We start from the raw sequence: 12,470 nt of genomic DNA, 5'->3' as shown, positions 1-12,470 counted from the left end.
ACCTTTCAGATCCTTTCTGGTGGGTCTGGACCAATCATAGGTATACCCAAACTCCCTGCCTGTGGAGCTCAGAAGGAAGAAAAGCGATTGCTTTGCAGGAAAAGGGGATCATTTGTTCTTTTGTTTGCTGTGGGAAAATAGGATGACTGAACTGCTGACCCTTTGATATCGGGACTGTGAGCAGAATTGGTTTTGTCATCTGACATTTGGGTGCCTGAACTTGGTTCATTTGAAAGGTGACCGAGTGACAGCTAGCAACTGAAAAAGAAAATGTATTGTCAAAATGGTTGCCCAAAACTTATGAATAGTGGTCAAACAGTCAATAGAAACTGCCTCTGTCTATTTAATTCATATGGCTGTTACACACAGTTAAACCTATTGATTTCAGTGGACTTGAGCGCGTTTCACTGTGTTGGATCATGGAAACCTACTAAGGAGTAAATACAAATAGTCACTCCAGAGTTTTGTTTGCATGCAAAGGACTCCGGTTCAGTGCCCAGAATCTCCAGGTAGGGCTGGGTAATATCCCTGTCTGAATCTCTCTGGCCTCTCCAGACATCCTTTTTTATTGCACATTTATGGTGATTTGTGCTCACGATGCCATCGGGGCAATTATACACAGTCCTGCTTTCATTACTATTTGCAAATGTTTTGGGATGGTTATGGCTGTGGTTTTTGTCCCTCCTGGGCAGCAATAATGTGGCAGCACTGGGGAAACATCACATAACTACAATAAAACAGAATAAATCTACCACTAGTGAACTATTATTGTGTCAAGTACATGTTGCAGAATATACCTTCAGTAAAACAGCAGTCTGAGGGCAGCAAGAGAGCAGGATAGAGAGCCACTCAGTTCTGGTGATGGTGAGCTGCATACTAGGCAATTTCCACTATTTCTAGTGTGGGCAATTCTAGTTAATACTTTGTCATTTGATACTTTGTCAAGACTATTGTTCCTGGGTAGGACTTTGTATACTTGTACATAAAGCATCCTTCCTCAACCTAGTGCCTTCCTGATGTTTTGGACTACATCTCCAGTCATCCCTTGCCTTTGGCCATGCTTGCTGTGGTTGTAGCGAGTTGTAGTTGAGGAAGTCTGATCTAAGGAGCCAGGGATACATTGTTCTAAAACTGTGCCCCTCCAGCTATTGCTGGACTACAACTCTCAACATGTTTGACCACACTAGCTTGGGCTGATAGAAGTCTGTATGCTACAACTTCTGGAGAGCCACAGGTTTCCCATCCCCTGTTTTTAATGCCTGCTGGATTTTATGGAAGCATATTGGTTTATCGATCCCTTCTGCTTTATGTTATTGCTGTCGCTTTTTGTAGCGTGGCATGTCATTTCAACCTTCCAACAGTTTGCCTTCATCCCCAAGACTCACTCCTCCATTGTCTCCCAAGACAGATGGATGCCAAAAGGTAATTAAGCGATACATAAATATCTTAAAAAATTCAAGGAAGAATGAAGGACATCTTCATAAAGCACATCATCTCAAGCTTTGTTTTGAATGAGTGAGTGGATAAACTAAGAGAAGGCACAACTTATTCAAATCTGCTTAATACATAGATTATGTCAGATCATATCTTCCAAAATGAATCGTATCAGGTCATATCTCTCATCTATATTAGCCCATCTAACAGATGACTGTGACAAGATGTACTGTAACTATATATACACCAAGAATGCATTTTTATAATTATGTTGTCCAGATGATTGACTCAGGACTCCTTGTGAAGAGGAATTGATTGTTAATCCACTCTGAAAATTGTAGCTCTGTGGGGGGCGGGGTAGGGATCTCCTAAAAACTCTCAGTGCCCTTAACAAATTACAGCTCCTGGAATTCTTTAGGGGAAGCCATGACTGTTTAAACTGGTATCTATGGTGTGAATGTGGTCATAGAAACACAGCTCAGATACATTCCAGCATGGTCCACCCACTGGTATAGGACACAAACCAACAGAACAGCAATGAATACTATAAGTAAAAAAAAATGGAGATGTGTGGAAGCTAATGTAACAAATGTGTACACTGAAAAAATCTGAATGGCCTACTTGTGATATACAGTTCTGATCTGGAAGCACTCCTATTTAGTTAGAAGTAAATCCCATGGAACTCAATGGAGTTTATATCTGAGTAGACGTGTATAGCATTACACTATAAATAACTACCATTCTACTGCAAGTGCTTCCAGTATTCATTCGTTATTAAGTGTCAGAAGGTGATAAATACAAATGAAAACAACCACACTGCTGCAAATTCACCGATGATATAACTCTATATGTGTTTATTTTTCACTTCTGCAATACTGCTTCACCCCCTTTCCCACCCCCAAGGCTAAGCATTAGGCTGGTCCATGTCTTGATGGATTCAGTAACCAGAATTCCATTTTTGAATCAGTCAGGTGTTACACAAAAAAGGTGTCCCCATGAGTACAATGAGATTGAAAACCTTGACCTTTGGTTCCACTTTAGTAGAGCAAGTCACACTACATTGACTTGATGTATGAGCACAGATGAAGGAGTTAGGAAAAATAAGGAAATTTTAGTAGATATAAATAGGATTTACAACACTCTCATCTTTAGCAACCTGGATTTCTTTAGCTCATTGGTAATCCAGATAAATAAGGTGTTTAGATTAATCCAAAAATGTTCTTTTCTTTTACCTTGCTTAATTTATCATCGTGCTCTCTACTCCTCCTCGGAAAAGGAGCCTTTTAAATGAAGTCATTGGAATCTATGGATTAAACCATTAAGCAGTTACCACTGTGAAGAACATACGGGGGGGGGGGAGCCTCCACAGCTGTACTTTAGAAGCCAAATTCAAGCAGTATTTTTTAATAGATGCACACAACACACTATTTGTAGCAGCGTTAAAAACCAAAATAGATTATTAAACAGCATTTTTGCATCTAGCACATGCATATCACTATAGATCACTGACTATAAATTAATTCTTCAGAGGAAAATTCAACCATTCAGAGTAACAGAATATGGTCTAATTGGTATGTAAATCCCTTAACAGCTTGGCACCAGCTTACCTATGGTATCTCCTTACCCCACGTGTTCGCATTGAACCACTTCGATTGGCAGAATTGACACTACTTCAGGTGCCACATCATACCCATTCTGCATTTGTAAGGACTCGGTGGTTTAGTGTGGCAGCCCTTACACTTTGGAACTTCCTGCCTCTGGATATTAACCAAGAACCTTCACTGTACTCTTTTTCAGTGCCTGATAAAAACATTTCTGTTCCATCAAGCCTCACCAGATCCTTAGGAAGTTGAGGTAATCTTAATTTGTTTTAGTATTTTAACTTTTGCTTGCTTTAAACTATGGTTGTAATTTTAAAATAGATTTTATTGTTTTATCTTCTTGTTTGTTTTGTTTTGTTTTTACAATCAAGCAGTGTATACATTTTATGAAAAGAATAAATAAATCTTTGGGCACCTTGGTCCAAATGTGTATTCACACAAAATAATCAACTGTAAAGGAGATCAGCATTGCAGGTTCCCTTTCTCAGGCCTACTTATATGGCAGCAATGAATCACTACCAAAACAACTATTACTATTTTTATTTTTAATTTAAGACCCCTCTTTCAATAGAATCCTTTTATGTTAGTGGCCTTGAATGCCCCTTGAGGAAACCTCAGCTTTGGTGCCAATTTTTCCATCTGTTGTCTGGGTAAGAAACATTCAGCAGGAAATTTGTGCAGCAATTTGATTTCTGCCTGTGACCCACTCCTTTTTCAAGATCCTACCTATAAAATGCTGCAAATTCCCTTTCCAAATGCCATTTGCAACCTGCTACATGCTGACTTGGGAACTCAAAGGTCTACGTGGGAAATAATAAGCACTAGCATAAGCAAATAGTTATTACAACTCAGCCCAGAACAAGCTTAAACAAATTATTTTTCAGCACTGCAATTCACTCTCAGGTTGATGATTGCAATGTAAAGAAATTCAAGGAAATTTTCTATCTCTTCAGCTCTTTAGAGTCAAAGCTAACATGCAATAGCTCTCATGTAGGTATGATTTCATCCAGGGCCACCAGCAGGAATTTACCTTTGGAGCTGTGTGACCAAATTTCAAGTCCCTTAAGTCTTGAATACCTCTTGAGTCTGAACTGGACTTGGATCTGGCTGACCCTTAATGCATTGTGATGTATAATGTGTCCAGATATTCCCCACCCATGTCATATCCAGCAGAGCTAAAGAATTGGTCTACAGAGAGCCTAGGGATGAGGAAGAACTTCAGTTCTGGAAACATTTAAAGGCAAACTGAGTCCACACTTTCTGAAACAACATGGGAAGCAAAATGCAGATAGCATTCAAGATTCAACTTCTCTGAATTTTGCAATGCAGATCCCCAGTCAAGTAATAGGAACAAAAAGGCGTGCACAAGGATAAAATGTGCCTTGAAATACATTTATAGGTGAAAATAATGCAAAAATGCATTGTATACAAAGAAACTGTTTTGTGAACCTGTGCATGTTAGACAAAACTTCACACTAAAATTCTGATGAAGTTTCATGAGACCTTTTTTTTAAAAAAAGAAATCCCTAAACTGATGTGAAAATCTGGAGAACTCAACTTATAATTGGAAAAATGAAAAACTGAGAGAAATGGCGGCTCATCATAGACTACCCATTTTAGTACAGTTAGTGTTTGCAAAAGGCTTCTGCACATGGCTTTAGGATACCAGCAGCTGGTGCATGTATTGTACTTGGTATGGATGACATGTGGGACATGGGTGGCACATGGGACATGGGTGGCACTGTGAGTTAAACCACAGAGCCTAGGACTTGCCAATCAGAAGGTTGGCGGTTTGAATCCCCACGATGGGGTGAGCTCCCATTGCTCGGTCCCTGTTCCTGCCAACCTAGCAGTTCCAAAGCACGTCAAAGTGCAAGTAGATAAATAGGTACCGCTCCAGTGGGAAGGTAAACGGCGTTTCCGTGCACTGCTCTGGTTCGCCAGAAGTGGCTTAGTCATGCTGGCCACATGACCTGGAAGCTGTACGCCAGCTCCCTTGGCCAATAAAGCGAGATGAGCGCCGCAACCCCAGAGTCAGCCATGACTGGAGCTAATGGCCAGGGGTACCTTTACTTTACTTTACCTTGCTATGGAGGACATATCAACAAGAAATTATTGACAAGGAATGGGGGGCAGGCAGAAATGCAGGCCCTTTGGAAAATCCTCTTTAGTGTTTGTGCTAAAAGAGAGGCCTGGGTTAGTCTCCATTTTTGCACCATTGTACAGCCTATGAGAGCTGCCTGATTAACTAGGATCACCCAGGGCCGGTGGGGGGAGTGAATGCAAACCAGCAGCAGAAAGAAATGCTATGGATTGTTACAGAGAGCAGGAAAAAAGAGGCAAAGGTGGGGTCAGGGTTCAGAAAATGCACCCCAACTTCTCCTTTCATCTCAAAAGCTACATGAAGCCTCTGCATTAGCCCACAGAGGTTATATTTTCTAAGCAATAATAAAAGCAACAAGCAAAAACAAGGGGGAAATAGCAAGAGTTCTACCCTGCCTCAACGCTGTATGATGCTCATAAAAATCATTATCTGCATGAATGCTGATGGCAGTTAAATTGCATTTGCTGCTTAATTTATATATTGTTTTCCAATGCAAAGTTAAGTAATAGCTGATGAGGGGGTTTTTTTATATAAAGCAACACAATAACAACTTAGTTCTTTCTAAACAACAATTTTGTAGTGTTTTTACCAAAAAGATTTTTTGGGGTGGGACTACATAGCATCTGGCTCTTGGTGGTGGTGGGACAAGTAGGTGTGCGTATACATACAATAGCAAGCAGTGCTGGCCAGGGTATGTGGAGTCAGCAAGATTATATAAGTCTCTTCTGCCTCTAGACACATCTCTTTCTCCTCCATCTCAGCACCGGTTTCATCTGTCTTCTGTCAACCAGATTTGCACAGGAAATGTGTTTCTATTCTACACTCTTTACCTCTGGTAAAGACTGGGCGAGAAGTGCTGGTGGGAATAGGATAAACAGGCCCACTGGCCTGGTCACAGCAGCAGGTTTATGAGGGGAAATGACAGAAACAAAACTTTGGGGGAAGTTCAAAACCATTAGTGATGTATTAACCAAGCACATATAGACGGACACGAGGTTGAAAATGCCTTAAACAAAAAAGGCAATTTGAAAGTATTGTTACTTTCATTTAAGGGATGCTTACATGGTATAATAATAATAATAATAATAATAATAATAATAATAATAATTTATTATTTATACCCCGCCCATCTGGCTGAGTTTCCCCAGCCACTCTGGGCGGCTCCCAATCAGTGTTAAAAACAGTACAGCGTTACATATTAAAAACTTCCCTGAACAGGGCTGCCTTAAGATGTCTTCTGAATGTCAGGTAATTGTTTATCTCTTTGACATCTGATGGGAGGGTGTTCCACAGGGCGGGCGCCACTACCGAGAAGGCCCTCTGTCTGGTTCCCTGTAACTTCACTTCTCGCAATGAGGGAACCGCCAGAAGGCCCTCGGCGCTGGATCTCAGCGTCCGGGCTGAACGATGGGGGTGGAGACGCTCCTTCAGGTATACAGGACCGAGGCCGTTTAGGGCTTTAAAGGTCAGCACCAACACTTTGAATCGTGCTCAGAAACGTACTGGGAGCCAATGCAGATCTCTCAGAACCGGTGCTATGTGGTCCCAGCAGCCACTCCCAGTCACCAGTCTAGCTGCCGCATTCTGGATTAATTGCAGTTTCCGGGTCACCTTCAAAGGTAGCCCCACATAGAGCGCGTTGCAGTAGTCCAAGTGTGAGATAACTAGAGCATGCACCACTCTGGCGAGACAGTTCGCGTGCAGGTAGGGTCTTAGCCTGTGTACCAGATGGAGCTGGTAGACAGCTGCCCTGGACACAGAGTTAACCTGCACCTCCATGGACAGCTGTGAGTCCAAAATGACTCCCAGGCTGTGCACCTGGTCTTTCAGGGGCGCAGTTACCCCATTCAAGACCAGGGAATCCCCCACACCCACCCGCTCCCTGTCCCCCAAAAACAGTACTTCTGCCTTGTCAGGATACAACCTCAATCTGTTAGCCGCCATCCATCCTCCAACCTCCTCCAGACACTCACACAGGACCTTCACCACCTTCACTGGTTCTGATTTAAAGGAGAGGTAGAGCTGGGTGTCATCTGCATACTGATGAACACCCAGTCCAAACCCCCTGATGATCTCTCCCAGCGGCTTCATATAGATATTAAAAAGCATGGGGGAGAGGACAGAACCCTGAGGCACCCCACAAGTGAGAGCCCAGGGGTCTGAACACTCATCCCCCACCACCACTTTCTGGACACGGCCCAGGAGGAAGGAGCGGAACCACTGTATGACAGTGCCCCCAGCTCTCAGCCCCTCTAGACAGTCCAGAAGTATGTTATGGTCGATGGTGTCAAAGGCCGCTGAGAGATCCAGCAGAACTAGGAAACAGCTCTCACCTTTGTCCCTAGCCTGCCAGAGATCATCAACCAGCGCAACCAAGGCAGTTTCAGTTCCATGGTGAGGCCTGAATCACGATTGGAAGGGATCCAAATGGTCCGCTTCCTCCAGGCATGCTTGGAGTTGTTCAGCAACCACCCGCTCAATCACCTTGCCCAAGAATGGAAGGTTTGAGACTGGGCGATAGTTGGCCAAATTGGCCGGGTCTAAAGATGTTTTTTAAAGAAGCGGTTTAATGACCGCCTCTTTCAGCGGGTCTGGGAAGGCTCCCTCACAGAGGGAAGCAGTCACCACCCCGCAGAGCCCATCGCCCAGCCCTTCCCGGCTCGCTTTTATCAGCCAGGATGGGCAAGGATCAAGGAGACAGGTGGTCGGTTTCACTTGTCCAAGCAGCCTGTCCACATCCTCGGAGGTAACAGATTGGAATTGATCCCATGTAACAGGACCAGACAGAACTCTAGCACTCTCCTGCCCCTGGCCCTGCTCCCACGGTGGTGTCTACCGCCTTCTGAATCTGAGCGACTTTATCTGCAAAAAACTTTGCAAAAGCGGTGCAGGAGATCTTGGGGTCCCTACCAGGCCCCAGTGGTACAGGTGGTTCCGATAGATTGCAAACCACCTGAAAAAGTCTCCTGCTGCTGTTTTCTGCAGATGCAATGGAGGCGGCGAAGAAGGCCCTCTTCGCCGTCGCCATTGCCACTTGGTAGGCTCGACGTTGAGCTCTAGCCCATGTCCTGTCAGATTCAGAATGGGTTTTCCACCACCGGTGCTCTAGCCGTCTCAACTATTGTTTCATCGCCCTCAGCTCCAGGGGAAACCACGGGGCTGTCCGGGCTCCATGCAATCGGAGAGGGCGCTTCGGAGCCAGACAGTCAATAGCCCTGGTTAACTCCGCATTCCTGGTTAACTCCACATTGATGCACAACATTCTCCTTTGTTCATGTTACTTTTTAAATGGAGAAAAGTGTACGCTCTTTTGTAAACAAAGAAGCAGGAAGTCCACTTCTCAAAATGCACATTGTTAAATTATTTTGCTCTGAATAAGTTTATATTAGTTGTGGGTAAGCTGCATATTAGATCAGAGATTGTAACGAATTCTTCAAGCATCCCTTTGCGGGCCAAGCTCAACAACGTGTCTCTTTTGTGAATGTGCTCCACTGCTGCAGCTAAATGAAATCCACGAATGGGCACAAATTCTTAAGGAAATCAGAATCATCATGAGTTGTTCACCAGTCCTAGACCAGTCCTAGACCCCAAATGGTGTCACCTTTCTATTTTATCAGAATTAATGTTCACCTCCCTTTCAAACCTTTGGTGATTTTCCTTTTAGTTGCAGCTAGACTTGTTGTGACACAAGGATGGAAGTCTGTTTCTGTTGTTCATGTGAACTGCTGGGAGAAGAAATCTTTGTTCTTAGCCATCTCAGAAAAATTAACCCATCATCTTAAGCATTTGAAGGGGACTGCGAAAACAATGGAATTTGCTGCCACTTGGAGGACTTTTGTGAAGCACATGAACAAACATGTGAAGCCACTTATCCCAATGAAGGATGACTTCATTTGGCAATACCTATGATATTATTTTGTTTGACTAATTGGTCTGAATCATGCCCTGTTTCACTCAACCCTGGTTAGCACAACAATATTTCTCCTTTTCATGTATTGCCTTATGCCTCCCTCTCTGCTTTGTACTTGGTTTTATATGCGGCCATTCCAGTGTCTGTTGCCATTTTGTTTTTCTTTATCCTGCTTAGTGTTATATTGTATTATGATTTATAATGTTGTTGTCCATTTTAAATCTTAATTGTAACGGGTATTAAATAAAATTATTGCCTATGGTCAAAAAGGCTGGCTTTTTAAAACAAAATTCTGGCAACTAACAGAAAGTTCTGTTTTTGTTTTCAAATGTCTAGAGGGTTTTGTTTTGTTTCCTGTTAAGGAAGCTTTAGGTTATCAAAGCTAGTGGCAAAAGCAAGAGTGCTTGGTTTGGATGTGCAAGACAAGTCACCCTGGGCAAATGTTTATCTGCTTCACAAGGTTGCTAGGATAAAAGGAGACATGAATTTAGCGTTTCAGAACCCAATAAAAAAGTGCCACGGGAAATTACAAGAACTATTATCATTAAAGATTAGCTGGAGTTTTTGAACAAAATACTCCTCTTGGAATGTATTTTAAAAGAGAGAGGTGCAGCAGTTTGTAGAGAGCTAGGATAGGACTGAGGAGGCAAAGTCTCAAATCATCATCTAGAGCCTCTCCTCTTCTCCAAGGGGAGGTGCTGTGAGCAGGAATCGCTACCCCGCTCGCAGGGGGGCGTGGCCAGGCCCCTGTGTCACTGGAGTCCTGGGCCCGCGTCATGCACCCTAGCCAGCCAATCCAGCTGGTGGGGGGCGTGGTTTAGCTGTTTAAAAACGGCCACAGGGACATGAGCGCTGCCTTCTTGTACTGTGATGGCCACTGGGGAAAATTAGGTGAATTTCTCAGCCTGACCTACCTCCCAGGATTGTTGTGAGGATGTATTGGGGGAGAACAAAACTACCTTGACCTCCCTGGAGGAACAGTGAGACAATAATGTGATAGATAAATAGGTGAACCAAGCAATATTATGTTGCTTGGCTACAAGAGCTTTATTGGTCTCTATTCTCAGCAATGTGCCACTTGATGCTAAACTAGGGTTGATTACCTATATTAGCAGTGAAAAGCTACTCGGCTTGGATGGGGCCGTGTGCCAGATTTAGAAACAATGAATTCAATGTTTTGGCAGGCTTTAACACTCCTGCGCTGGAACTGCATTTACACCAGGGTGCTGCTGCAAGCACAAGGCATTTCATGTGACAAAAGAGAGCTGTAATGTTCTGTTGTGGTTGACAGTCACCCTCTGAGACTGCTAAATACAGTCATACTTCTTGTTACGTTCGGTTCAGGTTACGTCTTTTAAGGTTGTATCCTGCGGCGACCTGGAAGTACCGGAAAGGGTTACTTCTGGGTTTTGCCACTCGCGCATGTGCAGATGCTCAAAGTGATGTCACGCGCATGCACAGAAGCGGCAAATTGCAACCCGTGCACACACAGATGCACAGACATGGGTTGTGTTCTGCTCATGTTGCGAACAGGGCTCCGGAATGGATCCCGTTCACAACCAGAGGTACCACTGTAACAAAGAACGCTTTACAGTACTTTGTTTCCAACATCCTATATCACTCTGTTATCACCAGCGCCAACTAGTGACATAAACTGTAACGACACTTGCTTTGAAACTACCAAATCTCATACATTACAAGAATCATAGAATTGTAGAGTTGGAATTCTGAGGGTCATCTAGTCCAACCCCCTGCAAGGCAGGAATCTCGACTAAAGCATCCATGACAGATGGCCATCTACCTTCTGCTTAAAAGCCTCCAAAGAAAGAGAGCCCATAGTCTCCCAAGGGAGACCATTCCACTGTCATACAACCCTTACTGTCACAAAGTTCTTCCTGACATTTAGTCAGAATCTCCTTTCTTGTAACTTGAAGTCATTGGTTTGAGTCCTACCCTCCAGAGCAGGAGAAAACAAGCTTGTTCCCTCTTCCATGTGACAGCCCTTTAGGTATTTGAAAGTGGCTTTCCTATCTCCTCTTTTCCAGGATAAACATACCCAATTCTCTCAACCTTTCCTCATAAGACTTGGTTTCCAGACCTGTCATCATCTTAGTTGCCCCTCCTCTGCACACACTCCAGCTTGTCAATATCCTTCTTAAATTGTGGTGCCCAAAACTGGACATAGTACTCCAGGTATGTAGGCAGAATAGAGTAGCACTAGGACTTCTCTTCTATTGATGCAGCCTAGAATAGCATTAGCTTTTTTTGCTGCTGCTATTGACTCATGCTTTGTTTGTGGTTATTAAGACCCCTACATCCTTATCACATGACTCCTGTCTTACATTTGTACAGCTGGTTCTTCTTGCCAAAGTATGGAACTTTACATTTGTCCCTACTGAAATTAATTTTGTTAGTTTGGACCCAGTTCGCCAATCTGTTAAGGTAATCTTGAATCCCAATTCAGCCTTCTGCTGCATTAGCTACCCCTCCACTCTTTGGTGTCACCTTTATGCACTGTGAGCCCTGTGGTTCACCTTTACAAATGTTACACTAAGTGCCACCTGCATAGTAGTGTTTCGATACACTATCACAGGGGTGGCCAACTATCAAGAGACTGCGATCTACTTTCATAATTAAAGACTGGCAGTGATCTACCCCTGTTTTTTGGGAGGGGGGTCAGCTCAAAGTTGTTGACCTTTTTTTAGGGTTGTTGACCCGCGATCTACCAAAACTTCACGGGGATGTACTAGTAGATCGCAATCGACCTGTTGGACATCCCTGCTATCACATTTGAATCAGGCCTGGGATTGGAATCCCCTTGAGAAGAGGTATCTATTTCCGCTTTCCTCTTTATCCTATTTCAGGATAAAACTAATAAAACTAAAACCTTTGAACCTTGAGCATGCAGCTTGCTTTAGAGTTAACTAAATCAATTGAATGAATCAGGAGGGCATTTCCGGGGGCACAGGAGCTCCTTTCATTGCTTTCTAAATGCCCTGCCTGTGTTCCTGTCCCAACTTTTATTCCCTCGCCACCAGTAACTGTCGCGTACTCTATTATTCTAAAAATAATGCAGTATAAATGTGAGACTAATCTTTTACCATAAAAGTGACAGAGAATATGATGAAGCTCTTACCCAGGCAATTTCACCTTAATTTCAAATAAAAACGAGACTTTCAGTTTGCCAGTAATTCAAACACTTTAAAAAAAATCCCATAGTCTGCCAACTTCACAGGCTGAGAACCCACCAGTTAAGAAACTGAGCTGATATACTTCTCTGTGTATCGAGGGCAGCACAGTCTCAGTCATGCATTCAGCAATTCTAGAGTGTTTGCCTAAATAAGGCCGTCCACTCTTTCTTATTCTACTTTATGTAGAAACGATATAAAATGACATGCAAAGTGATGTATATGCTTTATAT

This window comes from Podarcis vaucheri (genome assembly GCF_965113315.1).
Source record: "Podarcis vaucheri genome assembly, chromosome: 2".
Lineage (NCBI taxonomy): Eukaryota > Metazoa > Chordata > Lepidosauria > Squamata > Lacertidae > Podarcis > Podarcis vaucheri.
The sequence above is the reverse complement of the archived record's forward strand: the minus strand, read 5'-3'. Positions refer to the sequence as shown.